Consider the following 23,289-nt stretch of genomic DNA (forward strand, 5'->3'; position numbering starts at 1 on the left):
GGACCATGATAAACAATCTTCTTTTTTTCTTTTGTCCAGGCTCCCCCTTAAGTTTATAATGAACCCTGAAGCTAAAAGAGGCATATGATTCAGGACCTTATGATATACACTTCACATGGTAGTAGTTACTACAAAAAAAGATAACCCAAAATTAGCTTACTGGCTTCAGCATATAAATCCATCCTTTTAAAATGGAGGAAAAAAATGTTGTTCACAGTAACAGGACTAAATAGGTGCCATCAAATGAAAAAGTTAGGTGAAATACAACACAGAGTTAAAAAACATTTAATTTCCATGGATGAGTACTAGTTTCTGGCCCATATACATCAAAACGAATTTGGCTGCAATGCCCACCACTGGGTGCAACATTTGACACCTTTTGTTAAAGCTACAGATATTCTTCAAATGTTTGAATGAAGGCAAAGTGTGTAAGTGCTCAGTTTCAATTTTCAAATAGCTACAACTGCACTGCAGCACAGGATTCAGCATTTTTACCTCTTAACAGCACACTATCACACTTGTGATAAAGTAGTCAATTATCAAAGCAATCTGAGAACCCCAAGTAGCCATTTCATTCAAAACTGTTCTCAATATGATGCAGTGTGGGGACAAAGAGATGAAAAATTTCCTAGCACTACCATGATATTGAATTGTTTCCTTTGCTCTGTGTGTTTTAAAAGACCTTATTTATGAAAAGTCACATCACAGAAAACCATGTTTTATGTTTTATGGCAAGTGTCATTGCTTGGTCTACTCCTGTTCGAACAACATGATCTCTCTGAAGCTACAGGTCCCAGCTTTTCAGCTTTCTGTGTACAGTAGGAAATGCTACATTGTGTTCATTTCGACAGAGACTTTGATAACCGAGCTCTATCATGCTTCCTTGCTGGAGTTTCAAATACAATGTCTAAAAATCATTACCTGATGACAAGAGCATTTTCAGCTTAAGTCCTGCCTTGATTTTATATTTATCACTCCTAGATATATTTTCAAGTGAAAAGCCATGGTATTATAAGCCTAAATGCTATCTAAGAGAAAAATGTGAGAATCCTCTTGGTCACTCTATGTATATATCATATTCACTTGCACATGTAACACGCGTTCATATTTATTGCCTCTTATTTTCTGGTCAGAGATATGAAATCCTTTTACCAATATCCTGGTGCAGCAGGTAGCGTAACATAAGCACCAAGAAGCAGTTCTAAACTACTGCAGGGTGAAAGCTATTCAGCACCTCAAGATGTATCTTCCTCGCTGAGTCTTCCGTCTTTCTCCTCCTATACACTCTAAGTAAGAAGAACGAGATGAAACAAGTATTTGTGACTATCTCTTCTTCCTTCTTCATTCTTTTGTATTTCCAAGAAAAAAGATTTCTTCCCTATTACTTCAGCTTTCTATCCTTGTGGTCTGCTTGAATTCACAAAGTCAACAGACTGAGTTAGGAGATCCCTTTGGCCTAACAACTGTGTGATATAACATAGAGAAAATATTATCAAAAAGAATGGAGATTAAACAAAGTCACTCTTTCTCATCCTTGAGTTTAGCAAGTGAGGTCTCAAGAATAATGCCCCACATGACAGAACTAGTAAATATATTATTGCTCTTGACAAGGTAACTACTTTCTGGAACTGCAGTCATGAATCAGTACTCCACTGTGAACAACAAAAAGTTTTACACAATCAAAAAGGAATATCTGAAAGAACCAGTACAAAGAAAGTGGGAGAGACACAATTGCTGGATGCAATTGTTATGGATATACTAACAAAGGAAGCTTATGCGTATGTTCATGGAAAAAAAACAAAAATAACACAAAAACCAACAAATTATTCTTTCATTCTCCCTATACTATTTTGTCAGCTTTTACATGTAAGTTAGATTAGCAAAGCATAATCTTTGAAAAGTAGCTTTTCTGCACAAACCATCACACTAATTGTTGATGAAACACGTATCACTAATAGTTGCAATTTCAGAGGTTTTCGAAGAAACTTATGCTTAAAAAATCAACATCAAATGCTTGCTAGAAGGTGGCTGGTAAGAGAGGGATGCAGAATTACAGCACATTCACAAATAATGTAAAGAAAGAATTTTAGACAGAAATTCTTCAATAAATGATTTAAGAAATCTTTCATTTTACTAGAATTAAAACTATACTTTGGGTCCAGTTAAAATATCAGGCTCAGTATTAGAGGGCCACTAAGATTAGAGCCACTTAGATGATCAGAAGGCTGGAGCATCAATCCTATGAGGAAAGGTTGAGGGAACTGGGCTTGTTTACCTTAGAGAAGGCTCCAGGGAAACCTCATTGTGGCCTTCCAGTACAAGGGAGCATATAAACAGGAGAGGGAATGGCTGTTTACAGGGTTAATAGCGATAGGACAAGAGGGAATGGTTTTAAACTGAGACAGAGTAGGTTTAAGTTAGATATCAGGAAGAAGTTTTTCCACACAGAGGGCAGTGACGCAGTGGAACAGGTTGCCCAAGGAGGTTGTGGATGCCCCATCCCTGGAGGCATTCAAGGCCAGGCTGGATGTGGCTCTGGGCAGCCTGGTCTGGTGGATGATGACCCTGCCCGTGGCTGGGGGGTTGAAATTAGATTATCTTTGAGGTTTCAACACAGGCCATTCTATGATTCTATTATTCTATTTGCTCATCAGATCCTTCTTCTCCCATGTTTTGACAGACTAAACTCCTAACTAGAACCAGAAGAAAGTTACTAAGTACCCACTTCAGAAAATCCTTCTTTCCAAAGTGAAATCTGAAAACGGAGTCTGCCTCAGCCCACTTAACTCCATCATAGTTGTTGGCAAGTGGCCTTGCCGTTTTCAACTTGCCAGATTTTAAACTGAATTGTAAATATTTCAGGAGCAGCCCAAATGAAAGAAAAATCAATACATCTAGTTGCAAAGCCTTTCCAGCTCTTCATTATTTTCCAAGTGGATAAATCTGAAAACCTTCATTTTTTTCCTCGGTAGGATTAACTAGATATCAAATGCAAGTCCGCACATTAAAGCACTTGAGCTTTTTGCTTGTCTGTAACATTTTGTGAAGTCCAAGCCTCACAACATTAGCTAATAGCATACACGTATATGCAAACCTCTTGTTTACCTTTCCCTGTTCTTCTTTTTTAGGCCGTTCTAGTACCCACGTCTTGACATACTGAACTCCGCACGTTAGGCTGCTTTTGATTTGTGAGGAGAGTTACAATAGTTAATTACAGAGCACAGTCTTCTGTGACTCAAACATTTTGCATTTATAGCCTCTTGATATAGTCCAGAGCAAGAGGCTAACCCGTATTTAATTTGTCTAACACGTTTCTGGTTAAAGTTCCATCAAATGGGTGACTGGAATCCCTCCGATTCAGCTGGAAAAGTCACTTTGAAGGAGGCGTTTATTAGCAACATTTGCCTCAGTCACAACAGGAGGCCCTGAGGGCCTGGGGAAAATCAGTGGTTGCTTATAACAGTCAAAACCCGCTATTCCCCACAGGATAAAGTGTCAATAATAGGTTAGATATCATTATTTGGAATTGATTTTACAGCGGGTATAAAATTAAAGGAAACGAGGCCGTTCCTCCAGGCGGTGAAGTCTGGTGCTTTGAAAGGCCCTCTGGCCTGACCCTGCAGCCCCAGCCCCAGGGAGCACAGGCAGGCTGCAGTGGGGCTGGCCTCCCAGCCAGCAGCACAGCTGCTCGCCATAGAGCAGAGGGAGCATGGCTGAGGGCCTGCAGCACTTAGTGCAATTAAATCAACAGCCTGTAGCTCATTCCTCCAGCATGACAGGAAAAAGGCGCAAAACCCAGATGCGCCTTTGCTTTTTTCTATCTTTGTGTTTGCTGGAGTGGTTTTTTGAGTGTTTAATCCTCTCTGTGGCCCAATGTTCACACGAAAATTTAATGTGCATGTGCTTTTGACTGAAAAAGTCCCAAGCCAGAATATCATTAGCTCACAGGTTTTTCAAATGATATATCCAGTAGTTAATTCTGAGGGGTTTCTACATTAAAACAAGAAAGGTTTTCAGCAGTATTGTGAAGGAATGCGTTTGGCTGCAGTATTTCTCTTTTCTTGCAAATAAACTCCAAAACAGCTCTACAGAGACAGCAACAAACTCCTTTAGCAATGTAACTGTTTCATCTCTAGGAGAGATGTTCTGTGGCCTTCTATTGCGTTACTCTCTCTGTACATGTACAAATCCACTAGCCCAATTGCACTTCCAGCAATGTTAGGCCTAAATTTTATTGATTAGGGGATTTTAAAAAAATTATTTATTTATTTAATTTGTATTTCCTATTTCTGCTCCTTTCTTTCTTTGCCTCCTTTATGTTGCCACTTTACATTCATTTATTTCATCAGTGCTTCCTCACCACCTCTCTCTCATTACTTAAAAAGTTATTTTTAAGCATATCAAGACCAGGAAAGTAGGAATGAGTTTCATGATGACCACAATATTTTGAAAGAAACCAGACTGCACCAACAAAAGGTTCCAGGTGCTTTTTTTTCTTTTTTTCTTTTTACAAAAGGTTCACTGGTTTATGCTGGTTTACTAGTCTCCAGGAGCTTAAATAGATGTTAATAGAACACTGCTGTTACTGAAGCAGGCCTGTAAGCAGCACATCCTAATGCAATATTCTTGACGCTTGTCAGCCCTACATCAGTACACCACCCAGCTCTGTCCTGCGCTTTCACACAAGGTGATAGAATCCAAACAAGTGTAGTAAAAAGCAGGAACTCTCCCTTCTTGCATATAGAATAAAAAAATCACCAAGGTTGGAAAAGACCTCCGAGATCATCCAGTCCAACCATTCACCTACCACCAATATTTTCACACTAACCGCTCTCCCTAACCACAACATCTGAATGTTTCTTGAACACCTCCAGGGACGGTGACTCCATCACCTCACTGGGCAGCCTAGTCCAGTGCCTGACCACTCTTTCAGAGAAGAAGTTCTTCCTAATATCAAATCTGAGAACTGAGTGGGTCTTCTCCACCAAGAACTTCTCCAAATTCTGGTAACCCACATACATTAGAACTGATGCAAAGAGCCAACATGGCCACATTTGTTTCCCGTCATTTAACAAAAATCTCATCTCATTGCTTTTATGAAGCAATAGGATTCTATCACGTTTCTTAGCATTCTCACATTAAAAAAAAAAGTTTTCTGGTCTTTTTTATAGGAGAAAAATGAAATCTGCTTATAATCTGTATATTCTACCAGAAAAGAAAACACTGAGTCCTAGGGATAAGAATGTTAACACAAAGTCTCTGTCATTCAGCACTATTTCAGACATTGGTGTGGCATTTCTATCCATATTACACTTGTGCAAGGTAAAAATGTACTGTACTCTCTACGCTGTGAGTTATAAACTAATAGTTAAATTGTAGCAAATGTACTTTTAGGAACAGAGGAACTGTTCTCTATCTGTTGATACCAGTTCCAGATACACGTACAGACTTGGGAAAGAACATACTGAGAGAAGCCCTGTGGAGAAGGTCTTGGGGGTCCTGGTGGATGAAAAGCTGGACATAAATCAGCAGTGTACACTTGCAGTCCAGCAAGCTGTATTCAGGGCTGCATCAAAAGAGAGGAGGTCAGCGGAGAGAGAGAGAGGTAATTGTCCCTCTGCCCTTGTGAGGCCACAGCCAGAATACTGTATCCAGGTCTGGGGCCCTCAGTACAGGAAAGACATAGAGGTAGGTCCAGAGGAGGGCCATGAAAATGATCAGAGTGCTGAAGCACCTCTCCTGTGAAGAAAAGTTGAGGGAGTCGGGCTTGTTCAGCTTGGAGAAGAGAAGGCTCCATGGAGATCTCACTGCAGCCTTTCAGTATGTAAAAGGAGCCTACAAGCAGGAGGGGAACCAACTTTTTACATGATCTGATAGAGATAGGACAAGACTGAATAGCTTTAAACTAAAAGAAGGGAGATTAAAACTTGATGTTAGGAAGAAATTTGAGTACTCAGAGGGTGAGGTTGGGTGGCATAAGCTGCCCAAAGGAGGCTGTGGATGTGCCATCTATGGAGGTACCTAAGGCCAGGTCAGGTGGGGCCTTGGGCAGCCTGACCTGGTGGGTGGCAGCCCTTCCCACAGCAGGAGCTTGAAGCTTGATAATCTTTAAGATCCCCTCCAATCTAAGCCATTCTATGATTATTTGAAGTTTCAAAAATCATAAGATATTTCTAAAAATAATAATCTATCAATACAACCAGTGTCAGGGTGAAACTGCATGATTTTCCCTCTTTAAAAGAAGTACCAGCTGAAACAGTTTGCCACTCCTACGAAAAGAAGTTGCTAGGTATCTACTTGGGATTAGTATGTCTGGCTAACAAATCTCAGAAGATGCTTTTTATTTTCACAGACATCTTTGAAATATAGCTTTGTAGTCAATTTCACACTTCAATACCTCTAAGTACAAAATGAATTACTTTTCACGTAAGCTATTGATCTACTGTACTAAAATGGTTTGGATCATTTGGGCTGTCTGGATTTGTGCTGACAGAGATAAACAAATAAATTTTGATTACATAAAATTAATGCCATCGGGTGGCTTCAAAATTGATATTTCAGATGGTAAATGCCATGACTCAGACTCAGCTATTCAAGTTTTCAGTTTGATTTTATATATGTATTCACCCAACTGTTATTTTTTTATACTGGAGCAGGTAGCAGTGCTGGGTTCTGGTATTAATTATACATGGAAACAGAAAACCTGAAGTAAACCTGGTAGCGTTTTAAGAACCCAGCTATTGTGAATTCATCTGGAATTCATTGGCCTACACTTGGCTGTAATGAATTCATGCTGTATTAGTAGTAACATCACATGTACACTAATGGATGTTCTACTGAGATCAGTATTATTTAATTGACTCAAAGGACGAGTTTGAGATCATTTTTCTTTGAACTATATTTTTAACATAGCTTTCTATTGCAGCATTAGACAAAAAGAAGACATCAGAGGAAAAACATTCATACAAAAATATACAAAATATGACATTTTTGTCTCCTTGGGAAAGATACAAAAGGCGTTAGAATTGTATAGTCTATCTCCTATATAAACAAATCACTTGCATTTATTTATAAAATGATTTTCTCTGTAGGAAACAAAATATTTAATTCTGCAGAACTGAACACATGCAATTCAAGAGTGGTATTAACACTGGTACCAGCTGCATGTCTGGGATATGATAAGTAATGGAAAAACAATAGTTTGGATACTGGAAAGGCAGGACTTCTTAACTTTTTGCCATGTCTTGGCAAATACTAAAAACATCAAATGATTAGTGTCAACCATTTTTAACTTCAATCCTGTTCACCAGTAAGTGAACCGTCTTTCCTGGGTTAGCTGACTAAGATCAACAAGCTAGTCAGATATCAAGACTGAAATCCATTTAATATAATCACTCAGCAATTCCACTGCTTATGAGAATTAAACAAAAAAATGAATGAATTTTTAACAGCAAAACTAAAGAAATGGCGAGCTCACCGATTCTCAGGCTTGGAAGCCAACCTCAGTAATGGCGGAAGGCAATGCTAAGCCAAAGGAAGAGTGAATGCAAACACCCCAGACAAGGAAACCAGTGGCTAACTAACTGAACATGCAGGTACTCAATTAAGGGCATATCACTGAAATATTTTTGGAAAAAATCTCACAATTCCAGCTTATATTTCTACCTATGCTCCTCTCCTAAAGATTCTGCTTCCCCAGATGCAGTTCTCACTATTTCAGTATTGTCTCTTTCATAAATGACTTCAATTTTAATCATCATATGGTGTAGCAACATATAGTAACTTAAAACATATCACTACAGAAATTCAACTGCAGCTGTGGTTCCTGCAGGTCACCTATCTATTTTTTCTAAAGTTATATTTATACAAATCCTTGGGTCAGCTTTCTAACTTAAAACAACATTCGATCAACCTGTGCCTACCATACACATTACCTACCCCAAGATTTGAAAGAGAAATGGACAGAAGACAGGACAAACAACAGAAAGCACACCCAGGCCGTAGGAATTAAGAGAGGAAAACTAACTACTTGTGTGATGGAGACAACCCAATTGTACTAACTTACTTTTTGCAAACAGTTACTGCAAATACCCTAGTATTACCCAGGTATCACCATCTCTTTAAGTACCCTGTATTCCTCTGTGTTCATCTCAACAAATATTCACAACTCTCCCTCCGTTGCACTCCAAACTTCACTGCATGACCAGGAAGTTCCACTCCCTTGGGTGGCATCTTTATGAAAACACTCGCATTTAAGGGAAGTCTCATAGCAAACAAATGGTGTGGCTTTACACTAATCATCCAGTGCATTTCTGCATACAGGAATGTGGAAAAAAAGCTCTAAGGGGAGGTCTGCCAATTCTCCCCTGGGATAGTCTTTGTGTAAAAAGGAGTACTTTCGAAGTTAATTAGAGACAGTCTGGTTTTTATATTCAGTAAAAGAAAAGCCAGTTACAGTTAATGGGAATTCAAATGAATCTCATTCAGAATTGTCTATGGTTAATGTTATAATTCAGTTCTTCACAGCAAAATAGCAAAATGAACATTAAGAGTGACTAAACAATGAAAGAATCCCACTTACTGGAATTTAATTTTAGCAATCTTACCCCTTGTGCAAGAGTTGTGAAGGCACTAGGGATTAATTAAACAATGCAGGAAAGATATATTGAACATATGGACACAACAGAATTTGCTAACATTCACTGAGCAAGTCATTAACACTGGAATGAAGACATCCTTTGTGGAGCACGCTGCTTCATAGCACGTGTGAAAACAACCCTGGCTACAGTGCCTTTCTCAAGCACACCCAACAGCAGGAGAACAGCAACAGACTCCCACTGAAGAGAAACATTCACATTCAGGAGATAAACTGAATTAATGAAGACGGGGCAGAAATTATATAACAGCCATCAAGCAAATGATATAACTAAGCTTCCAAAGAGCACAGCTCTTCAGTTACAATAGAAGTGCTACACTGCACAGCAGAGAGTAGTGAAGAAATCCATGAATCCTAACATGTTCCTATGCTTCAGTGAAGGGTACACACAGTGCTATCAGCTTTGATCTCTAGCTGCACATGGATTCACAAGAGTCCCCAAAGTTGTTTTAGGACAGGTACCTGTTTCTGCTTGTAAATCAGCTATGGGCACACAAGAAAGAGAGCCCAAGCATGCTGTGAACAGCTACGACTGGGCTAGGAAGAAGATCTGGATAACACTGAAAGCGGGATTCTCAGGGACAAGGTTAGTGCTGAGCTGGGACCACCTGGCACATCTATGACTACAGCTGTCTTTTACTTCCAAGACAGATTTATTTACAACACTTTGGCAAAGGCTTAGCACCTTACCATGATAGTAATAAAGCTCTACCAGGGCAGCAAAGATCCCAAACTAATTTTGATACTGAACAGTAAGTCGAGTCAATGATTTTTTTCCCCTTCTTCAACAAAAGCAGCTATTTTGGCCCAAAATGAGCATGAAGAAGAGTTTTCATGGGTAATATTTTATCTTTTCTAATTAAAAAAGCACATCAACTACTAGACCCTATTTTATCACAGATCTGTTTTTCTCTACATTTCCAACATTTAAATGATTATTTAGGAATACATTCTGATTAGCTTCCACTTAGAGTACTGTTTTTTCTTTAAACATTTGCCTGAACAAAGCTAAAATAAAATAACAGAAGTAAAACTCAACACAATAATAATGGAAAACTATTAGCATATACTTACATTTTTTTTTCTGAACTGTGGCAAGAGATCGAGCTCTCTGAAAGCTATGTGAAATCGTAGACAGAAGATATGGTGTTATGTTAACATTTCTGTCCACATGCCAATACAGTCACATTTTCCAGGATTAGTAGAAAGCAAATTATTTTGTTTCTTAAATGCCACGTTAAAGCCTCCCAGCTCTGGATTTTGTGTGGCCGTGAGTATCTCCTTCTCTGGAGATATTCAAGATCCGCCTGGACGCCTACTTGTGTGACCTGGTGTAGGGAACCTGCTTTGGCAAGGGAGTTGGACTCGATCTCTGGAAGTCCCTTCCAACCCCTACGATTCTGTGATTCTGTGAATGCTGCACTCCCACAATTCACACCTCTGAAGCCTCTCACCCCTCTGACAAAATGTGCCCTACAACACTGCCAGCAATTGAAACACTATGAGCTCTGAACAGATCCTTTCTCAGGCAGATGGTCAATGAGATGGAGAACACATACGTGTGGACAGCATACACAACCCTTTACCTTTCCTACTCTTAAAATGTTTCCCACCTAGAATGCTCTTGTGTCTTGTTCAGCTACTAGTGGGAAAACTACCTCTTTGCTTTCAATTCAGTGCCTACTACTTCCTTGCTCTACCCATACAGCAAGATGTTAAATGATTAAATTAAAAAGAGGTTTTGTCAAAATGCTTTCTTACAGCCTGAACAAATATCACCTCATGATGAAAAATGAAAAACCAATGAAGTTCCAACACTATTAATCTCAAATCTTACTTTCTCACTGAAAATTTCATTTAATCACATTTACTGTCAAAACCATACTTAGTCAGAAAATTTTCATCTAAATCTAGGTCTTAACCAATCTTAGAAGCATCTACTTTTCCGCTTTCTCCTCTATTTCCCATGAATATTATTAATATGACTACAATACAATTCATAATCCACATAAGCTCATGTTAAATTTTGATGTGATAGCACAGAAATTATGTATATTACACTATAGCTATTATAAAAATAAAAATCAGGAGATAATATTTTTAAAAGTGTGTTCTGTTTTAACTTCCTGTAGAACAGAAGTTAAGAACTTAAGCTGAACAGGCATATAATATTTTTTTTTCTTTTTAGTAAATCTGGATAAATCCAGAAAATTCTATGGACTTCTGTATTTTATGTTCATAATCTTCTGATCAGCCCATTTCCTCCTTGATGAAGTAACTCCTGGTAGATAAAACTTCCTGTAACTTTTCACAGGACACATGTACAAACTCAGACTATTGCTTATGTCTGTGCATTATAATCTGGTACTTTCCCTTGACTGTGCTCTTGAGACAGAATCATACACTTCAATTGTATGACCTCTGTTTTAATAATACTGACATCAAACACTCCCTATGGGGTTCTAGAAATACCAGCCTTTTAGCATTTACCAGACAGTGCTGACCTCCCTCACACTCTAATGGAACAACTGCTTTTTTCATAAGTGTCAGTTAGAACTATTTCTATCAAAGACAGACCCAAAATACTGCTAGTCATGATTTAAATCTCAACTTAAATCTTCAGTTAGCAGTGCCAAGATCAGCTGGTGCTTTAATCAAAATCACACACAATGCCATCTATCATATTTCATGTACATAAATACCCAGTGGATATAAGCAATTTTAAGGAAAAGCATGCATTCAATGAAACTGTTGCTTCAAAAGTGATACCTACACAGTACCCATGGATTTTAAAAATCTTTAAAATTAGCAACCTAGAATTCATGGAATATGCAGCAATCAAAGACTGTGGCCTCTCTGGAAAGGAAAAGAATCAAGAGTCACAAACATTCAACAATGGACATCACCCATCACAAAACTTGGTTTTCACTACACAGCACTTACGTTGCACCAAAAGTATTTTAAGAAGTAAACTTAAATAAAGAGCAGTAACTCATGAAAAATTAAGCAGCCTGGCTCTCAGACTTGTGAATATTAATGAAATTATCAGTCTCAGCACTTACTCTATAAGACTGTGTTCAGCAGCAGTAAATACTAAGCGTGGGGATCTTCCCATCTGAACGCCTTTATTCCTGTGCCTCCTTTCAGCACTAACAGCTAAATAGATTTACTGATAAAGTGATCTCCTCTATGATAAAATGCACTGTGGACAACTGTGCACAAAAGGAGAAAAAAACATCTTCTTTGCAGGAAATACATACTGCAGCTTTTATAATGTTAATTGTAAACAAGCAGGTCAGTGTACTATGTCTGTTTACTGAGAAAAACTACTGTTTCAATCACTTGTAAACAGAAATTGTATGATCGCCAGAATAATTTAATGAAAAGTACATTTACTCAAGCATCCAATTTGAATCACTTATTAAGAAGTATCAGGTTATAAATATCCTCAATACTTATTGCTTTTTGTGAGTTACAGGCAGACATCTGGCCTCGTAGGTACTATGCCAAAGCCTGCCCTCAATTACACAATTGCAGATATGGTATAGCTACACCAGTTTCACTGTTTAACTGAGCTTGTCTTGCTGAATATTTCCATAGGGAATAATGGAACATTACACATCACATCTGAACGTATTCTGATGTGGATTTTGTCATGATGAGGGCTGAAAGTTTTCACTCCATCATAATCACGAGATGTTATATTTGCTGCATCAATTCACCCAGTATTCAGAGGAAAGGCAAGACTAGAGACAGAAGAGACCAAGTCCAGTAAACCACTATCAGACATCCAGTCATATATTCCATTATAAAATCACTTAGAATTCTTGCTACTACTGGGACACCTTAACGGTTAGAACTTCTGTTTGCTGTTCTTTATTTCGGACAAATGCAACCAAAGATGTTTTCATACTACACAGATGCCAAACTTTGCTGCTTACCTTTCCATCACAACATGCTGGAAGCAGCAGAATCACTACGCTGTCACTGACAGAGTGTTCACCATGTCTCTCTCTGATGAAACAAGAAAAACAGATGCTTTTGGCAGATTTAAATCTTCTGCCCGAATTTCTCCCATTCAGCCAAATTTCCTAAGAAAGTCCAGTCTTTCTATGGTGTGTGAGGCATCTGCGGCTGTGAACTCTTGCACTGCCAAGAGACAAAGGAGATTCTTTAGTCCCAGAGCCTTTGTGCACAAAGCCCAGAGATGGCAAAGGAACTCCACTAGACTACAACAAGGGAAAAAAAGAAAAAAGAAAAAAAAAAGAAAATTTAAAAGACCCTATTGATTTATCAGGCTGCTGAAGCTTCTTCTCTAGAGATGAAACTGTTCAGAGAAGGGAAGGAATGACAGATGCAACCCAGAGTCATGCTGCCATCCAAAAGGACATCAAGAGGATTGAGAAATGGGCTGACAGGAGCCTTGTGCAGTTGGACAAGTGGAAGGGCGAAGTCCTGCAACTAGGATAGAGTAACTCCTCACACCAGCACACTTACATACACAAAAACATATCTAAGAATAATACAAGCGCATCTAACATTGCAAATACAAATGAGGAATATTTCGAATTCAACTCAGTTGTGATTATTTCACTTGATATTCCATGTATATTTACACCTTCCCTGGTCTCTTACATTATTCAGAACATTGTTTTTAATTTTCCTCCGACACAGACAGATTCCGATGATTTATAAAATCTGCCAGCAAGCAGCTGCTAATTTCAGTATATACATGATTTAAACCTGTTTTCAGTTTAATTGACATTTTGCTTATTTGAAATACAAAACTTGGCCACTGAGGGAAAAAAACACACTCATTTTTAACAGGATCATGGAAATATTAGCAACAGCAGTCCATAAATCACTAAAAATGATTTTTAAATTCTCAGAGCGTGAGCAGTCACTGTGTCAAATAGAATGGAGTCTTGATGGGAAGAGAACATTCTTTTTAGGAACAATGATTTTGCTTCAACTAAAATGAGTTCAGTTATAACCAGTAAGCCTATTCTAACATAAGCCTAGCCTCTAGAGTTTCACTTAGTAATACGGTTAACGAGATATAAGAACATTAATTATTAAAGCCAATTCCTCAAGCATACAACTAAGTAACAACATCTTTAGAAAATGCAGGAAAAGAGAGACTCCATAAAATCTTATTTTAATGAAGTTAAAGATGTTGATAACTGCACACTACAAATTGGAAGTGAGAATAAGGGAGACCTGCAGTTCTAATTCCATATTTTTGTACCATTTCCTTCTCCACCATTCAAAGATAACGACAACATATTTGTAACGAGAAAAAGAAGGAAAAAAAAAGTCATAACAGCATTGAGTAGGAATGAAATGCTGGCAAAATCAATGCTAAAAATGAAGGAAAACAATTTAAGGAAGACCAAGATTTATTTAACACAACAGCACTTCCCTGTATCAAAACAAAAGTTGCTGCACTGCATAGGTATTCTGTTTCAAACCGATATGTACTTGCTTTTATCCAAATCTGGCAATAGTACCTTGATGTCATTATTCATTAATATGTATGTCAGGATCAGTTTGTGAATTAGAACCTTACAACATTTTCCAATATGCATTTAAAGTCACATCAAACACTGAATTGTGAAGGTGAAAAGCATCTCTCTCTCCCTTCTCAGAAGCCCCACAAAGGCAATCATTGCCATCTGCACACAAACCAGTTATCTCTTTGTCTCAGCAACTCAGACATGAGCTACTCTCTAATAGTAGTTGCAGTTGATCTTTATGAGCTTTTAACACAGTGAAAGTTGGCTAAATCATACTTGATCATGATTTATCATCTCAAGAAATGGGGCCTTTTTAAAATACCTGAACAGTTTGCCAAAATCTTAGAGAAGTCTCAAGATACTGTGCAGCCAGTACTTTCTCACATTATTTCTCCATGCAAACATAAAGCCACTCATTTTCCAGTTTTAGTTGCAATCAGGACTTGCAATCAGCTTATTCTAACTACATACTAAAACAACTCTCTCAAGTAGAGGCAGCTGATGAGTAGCGCCCAGAAAAACACCACAAAATCTTCAAAACCCTTTTACTTATGGTACCATGACTACAGCCGCCCCATTCTAAAGTATGAGAAATTGAGGAATGTGGTTGGGGTTAAAAAGAAAGAATTAAAAAAGGAATACGACACAGCAAGACACTAGTAAATGAGAACACGAGAATAAATCCAGCACATCCTAAACTCTAGATTCTTGCTTACTAGTAAGAATGCGCCCATACAGAGATCATCTCTGCCAAGTTATTTTTGTTTACTGCATGTTTTAAGGTGTTACACAAATCTTTTGCTTACTGCACTCACCCACCAAACAGACCATGTCCTCCGGCACTAGAGCATCCCATTTAAAGTTGAAAAATACCTACGTAATGTGGCTGTTGGTGTTTTTTCCTTCAGGTTTTTGCTTAAGTCTTACTCCGGGTTTGTTACTGTCAGTGTTTCCTCATCTTTTTCATGAAATATCAGCATGGTTATTACTAGAGATGGAGTAGGCACGTGCATCTCATCTACTGTATGAAAAGAACTTGGCTAGATTATTTTTCCCTCTGTATGAATGATAGTACAATTTGCTTTGTAAACATAATGCAAAATCAGCAAGGGTAATGTGTAAAAGCCTGCAGGTGAGGAGCGATTATGATGATTTCTAAATTTATGTGCAAGCTGGTTGGCCAAAATGCGTTCAAGGACAGAGCAAGGTTATGGCAGCTACGCAGATGAAATCTAAACATCATCAGTGTAACGTGAAGTGCATGTGTGGCACTAACTGCAGATAGCCATTCACAGTGAGATAAAGCCCCTCGCAGAGAGAGTTCAGCAATCTGGTTGTGCTGCTGTGCGGAAAGAGCTACATGCAACTTTGGACACGTTGAAGAGAACACAAAAAGATGCAGGATATTTTACGTAGCAGATTAGCACAGGCAACATGCAGACATGGTGAATCATCTTGGAGCATTTTAGAAAATTATTCAGTAATAGAAATAGGGAACATTAAAGATTACAACACATACTTCTAAATTTTACTATCGTGACTTGACTGAATGTCTTTATTATCATTTTCCACTGGTATCATTTTGCATTTTTTTTAACATTGTTTACAATAAAAACTCATAGAAAATGCATCAGTCATTAGAAAGAAAGATTAAAAGATATTTTCTGGCATGAGTTTAATTTAGAGCAAGCCACTCAGTAAATTTGAATTTTGCTGTTTTAAAAAGTTTATGCAAAATGAAATTGTATGGAAAAATAGTATGTGAAATAGAAAATAATTGGGCAGCTGGACTGCAGCTCTAGACTCTTTGCCAAGTTTGACCAGTAAAACTCATTCTCTTCCTTCTCCCATTTATCTTCAAATGGATTTTCAATTCCCTTTTGTTCTGCAGCAGTTTCAACAGATGGGATAATAAATATCACCCAGTCAAACCAGCCTCATCCACGAAGCCAAGAACACCTCCCTGGTCATGGGAGGGAAAGGAAGGTTTGAATCTCCTCTGATTGCAAAAGTTACTGAACCCGTCTCTTCAATGCTAGATGATTGTTCTGATATTGCAGTATTAAATAAGTAAACGTCAGCATCATGACAGCGGCATCTCCTTTACATATAATTAATAAAACATCTCTGTTCTTTAAAACATAGCAATGGCAGTGACCAATGCATTTTCCAGTTAGATGCTGCAGTATTTGAGCTTCCAGGGTTTGTAAATCCTTTGTTGGAAACACTGACTTAAACTGATCAGCACAAATTCATATCAAGTCCCCAGCAAGAAAGGAATGAACCAGATTGCCAACTCCAAGCTGCAGCAGCTGCAAAGGACAATGTCACTTTGTAAAATGTCATACAGTTACAGTGCACAGTCCCTTAGAGCTTGTAAAGAAAGCAGAAACTATGGATCACTCTGTAGCTTAAGCAAAGAGCACAACAAAAGCAATGATGTGACTTCTCAATGCATCCGGGTCATCGGTTATTACCCAATGCCTTCCTCTCATCTAGCAGAAGACCTGCAGATTCTCTCTTCTGTTTTAACAGATCATATTGCACTTCTGCAACAACTGAAGTAACACTGCATGTAATGAAAATGTTTATGTTCATGATACTTACAATTTTTTTTTCATTGTCTTTGACACATTAGATCATTGCTTAGGTTGATGCTCCATCACATACAAGTCCAAATTTACGGATTTCTTCATTAACATCTATCCATATCATAGATGCAGCAACACCTTCAGCAAATACAAATAAGCTTTGCTTTAGCTCAATTAATTTTTCTCAGTAGCACAAGTGGCCAGAATCTTAGAATAACTACCCACCCTTGGTCTACCCATGTGCTAACTATCAGATTACAATGAAGGAAGAGCTCACCTTGAGCAATAATGCCATGTTTTCACTCAAATAAAATTTCCAGGAAGGGAGACTGTAGGGAACAATTAGCATCAAACTGGCACTCACATTACTAAGCCATCTGTTTTCCATTTTTACACTTCTAGCAGCATCAGATCGTGAGGTTTGGATGAGGCCATCCATTATGCAGGAGACGTAGATAACTAGCTTGAACTTTCAAATACTGTTCCAATTTGGTTTTTTTCTGAAAAACTTTGCCAGTACAGCCTTACACAACAAAACAAGTGAACAGCATGCCCTTTTGGTCTCATTAATGGCTTAGAAAATAAAAACATTTTATTGAAATTGTCCTAGCAAATCTTTTCTTCACTCATTTTCCTGGCTACTTTGCAAGTGACTTCATGATCTATCATTAAGTGATTTTTTTTATTGTTATTTCAAAGAACAAAGATAATCCCAAAAACTCTTTCCATGCTTCTCACATGGCAACCTGATCAACAAGTAAATTCTAAAAAAAAAACAAAAAACAAACAAAAAAAACCCTAGTACTTATTTGCTACTTTGTATGTTCTTAAAAATAATCATGAAATACAATATTTCACTTTCCACGTAACCTATATAAGGTGGTTGAAGTAGAGTTGTATAAGCTGGATTTTCTACCTGATATGGCCCATACCTAGTTCATTGCTGTTTTGTGCAAAGACATCTTTAGTTACTTTTAATCTATTAATGAAAGTATACAAGTACTGCTTAGATAAAGGTGTTTTCAACAACCCACCTCATGAACAAACTGTTCATGGTTCTTCTGCTATTAATTAACAGAGCAGATGAGTTGTATTCTATAACAGAAAGTTCATAAATCAGGCAATTGTCTCCACACTATTGGATTAGACGTTCCAAGGCAGCAAACTGAAATGAGGACAGTTGCCAAGTTGGAGAGACTCAAGGTATAGTTCCAACAAGTCCTATTACATTTGCAAAAGCATTCTTCCTTCCTTACAGAACAGATACCTTATTTAGAAAGTCATTCTCTCTTGTTTTCTTAAGCTGTCCAGTAATTACAAGAAAATTTTGCATGCCTGTTTTCAGAAACAATCATCATTCTGACAATGAGATACCTAACTTGTATGGGAATCTGAATGAAGAAAAAAATGCAGAAAGAGTCCACTTTTCAAGAGTAAAAGGAATGATTCACGGGGTTGTTTTTTTTTTTGCTTCAAATATTTCTAATGCAAACACTATATGTTTCACAATTTATTTGTCTCTTTAGACATCGTAATTCTGAGGCAGTTCTCACGACACAATTACTTGAAAAAGTCCATCTTGGTTATGTATCAGAAAAGACATAACAAAAAGCAAGCACAATAAATAACTATCAAAGATACTGTAATTGTGCGACAGTACCCTATTAAAAGCCTTTCTGATACTATCAAGGTATATTTGCCCTGATCTACAGTATTCTTATGCACCTCAGTACCTGATGTCACAATGACAGTTTAATTCTATGCTGATATGTCTGTTCAGCTGCTACTTAGAAAAGACCTGTTTCTAATTTAAACTGTGGTATATCTATTAGTAAGTCTAAACGATCCAAGAACTGTATTATTTTCCATGAATTTATTAGTATGAGAACTTCAGACATAACAGGAACTGGATTAACATGCATCTTTCCAATCATCAGCCTTCAGGTACTTCATTGGGGATTTAGTCAGAGCTGGATTCAGTGGGTTTCACATCACCTTTTAGTACTACAACGTGACATCACTGAGCACTACAAAGTTTTCAAGGCATGAAAAAGTCATTCAAGTTCTGCTTTTACTGATTCTGTAACTTTTCTTCTTTACTCAAAATCTTTCAAAGGAATTGTTCATCAGTTAAGTTGGCTTTAGTGTAACAACAACAAAATGTAAATCAAAACGGAATTTTTCATCCAATGTTAGATAAGGAGCTTGTTTCAAAGACGTTTTGTACTGTTAAGCTATGTTATCATTTCAAATACAAGTACCACCACCTATATGGTGGTAGAAATCTGCTCAAAAGCAGAGAAGTGTTGAAAGAATTATTATGTAAACAAAAGTGACAGCTTATATATATGGTTCATATTCCATAAATTACAGAAAATTATAGAAACTAAACTAGAAAGAAATCACATCCATAAAGGCCCCATGTTAACTGCTGAATAAATATGCATGATTCTATAGACATGCTGATATAATCAATGTAGGTGCACCTTTACAAAATGCCTTATCATGAGATGAAACTTTCACTGTGCCACGAATATGATTTTCACCACAGTCAATGAAAAAAGTATTATCAAAAATACAAGTGTTTATCCTTTATAAACACACTTACATACATTTAAAACTATACCCACAATATATTAATGTTCCTCCTGGCTTCTCAAAGGCTTGTCAGTGATCTACACATATGTCCTAGTTCTTGGCGTTCAAAACAAGACTGAGACATTGTGGAAGAAGCTCTCGCTTTATGTATTAAATGTGCCAGATGCACCAGATGGTAAACCATACTAGAAAGGGAAATGCCCATGCATAGACAAAAAAAACTTCAATGTATGCATTTTTTCATCTCTTAGAAAAGCAGCCTCTATAATGAAAAATATTTAGGTCAGAGGAAGAAAATTAACCTACAACTTTCAGGATGCAGGCAGGAAAATAAGCATACAGACTTACTTAAAAAAAAAAACCTTAGTACAGTTAATTTCTATCACTAACATCTTTATTTTCTGATTTCAGGTCAATTATTTCCTTCATTCTGGAACACGTTTTAAAAACCGGCAAAGAAATGCATCTAAAAGTTGTCTAAACTCAAGTACTCAGTAAAATGAACTTGCTGCAGTTCAAGACTAAACTGAAAGGATGCAAATAACTCATGTGCCTGATGCCATCTCCTGGTAGCTTAGAGATAAAACCATCAGAAGAATCACTGAACATTGTTTCACAGTAGTAGCTTTTTAAACTCTCAAAATTCACAAAAGCAATTTCACTGCACACGAAGGCCACTAACAGGACATAGCTTCATTCAAGCTAAATGACATTTTCACATTGGTTTAAGTAACAAAACTGTTTTTTTCCCCCCTCATTTTCTAGAATAAATAAGGACTTATCTGAATATTTTTAATTTCAAAATAAGTTCAGAATTGCTGATAATACGTAAAAAGACAAGTTATTTTAAAGAGCTTTACACCAAGTTCCCCAAGTGAATCATTTGAAAGAAGCTTATTCATTATAATACAAGTCCTAGTCCAGTTGATTAGCCCACACTGACTCACTTTTAAAGTCAATTTCTTTCTAATGAACATTTAAGATTCAAAATGTTCTTTCCCAGTTGCACTCTTTACTTGCTGTTGATGAAAGAATGTAGCATGGCTACCCATAACAATATCCCATGGTTTACTTTGTAAAAAATAGCACTGGCCAACATGTTAAGAAGTCATTTTGACAGCTGGCACAGGTACCTTATTCAACTTCAGAGCTACAAAGGCTGCTGAAAACAAACTTGACCAGCAACAAAAATTAAAACAAACTGATCTTGGTAAGAGAAAACCTGATTTTAAAAAGTGCAATATTTTACATTAATTCTAGAGTTATTTCCAGACAATAATAGTTCAAAGGAATCCTGTCTGAAAGCTGTGAAGATACAATAGAAGACAGTAAAATGCTCACACACTGTGATCTAAAATTTAAAAGTCTTGAAAATAACACTTGCATAACAAAACAGAGATGGTACTTGGCTGGGCTGGCATGTTCAGGAAAAGCTTTAGCCCAGAACAGCCCATACATCGCTCCCTCCCATAGCACAGAGAACTAAACAGCTGTAATAGAAAAGTTTCACTACAAACCATAGAAGTTCAGCCAATTGAGAAGGGCCTCAGCCCACCAGGAGGTAACACAGCATCCAACACGGGATCTACAAACACCACAAGATGGACAGAGGGAGAAAGAGAACAAAAAGTCTAACCTGCAGAACAAGAACAAGCTCAACACTCACCATCAGTATTGGGCACAGACAACTTCAGATGGGCAGCATTATAAACCCCCAAAGGAGACTCAAAACAATGCACAGAAAATAAGAGAGACGGAGGTGAAAGTACCAGCTCTTTCTATGGGCTAGTAAGTAGAGAAGCTCCCCCTATAGTGGAGAAGGAAATAACTCAGAAGAGCTTGAGATCTACCAGAACAGGAGAAGAACTAAGGCTCTGTTACCCAGGGTAAAATTTCCTTTCCCTGCACAGGAAGAACTGGATTTTACTGAGACTTAATATGACAATCTGTTGATGCGATAAGAGGGCTTTTGTAACAAACAGAACTTCTATTTTACAGACTGTTTTATTATGCTGGCAAGAGAGACCTGTCCACATCGCCCTCAGGGCTAAAAGACTAAACAAAAAAAAAAAGCCCCAAACCTGGGAATGAACTCTACACATGGATTATTTCTTCTCATCTGCTGAATGACTACAGCATGACTAGAGTTGCCTTAAAAAACTTGAAGGAGCAGCAGTAATCTGGATTGTCACAGGTTCATTAACAATTGCCATGGGGAAGCAATCATTAAATGTTGCAGAAAAGCCAAGATAAATAGGGGACATTTCCTTCCACAAAAAGAGAATTAAAAAAAAAAATAATCGGTCATAACTTCAAAATGCAACTGAGAAATAGAGCAATCTATTAGACCAGACTAAAGAATCATAAGAGAACCAAATTAAATGCAACTGGGATTTCACATTCCTTATGAAAATTAAGGCTTTAGCATGAAATAATTAAAGCAAGGATAGCCAACTCATGATGTGCCAGAATGCATAACTCAGTTTGTCATCTTCATTCCTGAGTCCCTGTGAGTTGGTCAGGAAGCGGGCTGTCAGACACACAAATTCCCTAACCCACAGCAGTATCCCTGCTGTTCTCCGTGAGAGCCCCACAGCCTCCTGCTTGTCACGCAGCTGGACACATGCCCTAAACATGAACCACAGGCATCAGCAGCACATGGAGCAGGCCTGTTGAGTAACACGACAGGACTTAAGTACATATGTCCCCATCGCAGCTTGGTGGCTCCATTAGAGCCACGGTATGGTCAAGCGATTACCACAGACCTAGATACATGAAGAGTTGCACTCATCCCCTCGCTGCCTGTTGGGGGATTTGGGCTTGATCTGGCAGAAAAGATGAGTGACACTGACCTGAACGAAGTGATGAAAATGCAAATCAGGTACCGCGGAGCTCAGGATCTGTAACAAAGAAACAAAGACAATTAGAGAATGCAAAAAGAAAAAGAGCACGCGTATTGTCAGATATCCAGGCCTTCGTGAAGGGGAGTTATTGGCAGAGGACAGGAGCACTTGCTTATGTGAGGATTAAGAAAAAGAATATGAAGATGAAGGACCTTCTAGTAAAAAGGAAAGTTTAAGAAAAAGAAATGTGTTATCGCACGGACTAAAAAGATCAAACTTCTTAAAATTAATGAATTGGTCATAAAAAAAATATGTTGAAAGGCAAAGGGAAACATCGGGAGCTTTGTACTGCAAAATAAGTTCAAAAGAATAGAAAATGTGCATTCTTACCATTAGATTACATTTACAGGAAACATAAGGAATTAAGAGAAATAGTGACACAGTGTAAAATGGAAATGTTTTTCCTTAAGGAAACAGAAAAAACAGAATTGCAAAATTTTTTGGCAGTGAAGCGAGGTGCAATTAAACCTGTTGCCTGTTGTCAGTAATTAAGTATATCTGCACGGTCATATCAACAACAGCTCCTCGTTCACCTCTGCCAAAACACAGAGGAAGCAATTTTTGGAAACAGAGATCAGCTAACTGCAGCGGAGACCCTTAACAAACCCACCAGAGCGGAGAGGAGCTGCACTTCGCTTCGGTGAGCGCTGGGCTCTGTCTTTCGCCCGCTCTAACACCAACGCAGCGCAGGCGGCAGCTGTACGGACGGACCGCGAGCCGCTGCGCCCGCCTAGAACCTCAGAGGAAGCGAAGCACGAGAAAAGCCCAGCGGGGGAAAGGAAGGGCTCCGAGACCGTTCTGGGACAGGGGGAGAGCAGGGACTGAAGCAGAACAGGGGCACTAACAGCAATCCAACTTCTAAAAGCTAAGCGGGGTGCCGTTCGTACTGAGCACCGCCAGAAGTCGCCCAGAAAAGTACTTCGGTCCGTTCGCAACAGGAACGCGCCCTTTCCAAGCGCGGAAGCGCTTTCATAAGGACGCGCGCACCGAATGGCACCCGACGGCGCGCACGCGGCCACACCAGC

At 38.2% G+C, this 23,289-nt stretch overlaps 1 long non-coding RNA gene across 5 annotated transcripts in view; it reads right to left on the bottom strand.

Moving 5' to 3' along the window:
* Positions 1 to 23,283, bottom strand: part of LOC104910709 — a 93,689-nt gene extending 70,406 nt beyond the window's left edge. For all 5 annotated transcript variants that reach the window (XR_004159595.1, XR_004159598.1, XR_004159594.1 and 2 more), the window contains exons 1-2: positions 22,875 to 23,283; positions 22,214 to 22,261 (exon numbers count right to left, since the gene is read on the bottom strand). This is a non-coding gene — a long non-coding RNA (uncharacterized LOC104910709). The remainder of the gene's footprint in view (positions 1 to 22,213; positions 22,262 to 22,874) is intronic.
* Positions 23,284 to 23,289: the final 6 nt, after the last annotated feature.

This window comes from Meleagris gallopavo, chromosome 4, assembly GCF_000146605.3.
Source record: "Meleagris gallopavo isolate NT-WF06-2002-E0010 breed Aviagen turkey brand Nicholas breeding stock chromosome 4, Turkey_5.1, whole genome shotgun sequence".
Classification (NCBI taxonomy): Eukaryota; Metazoa; Chordata; class Aves; order Galliformes; family Phasianidae; genus Meleagris; species Meleagris gallopavo.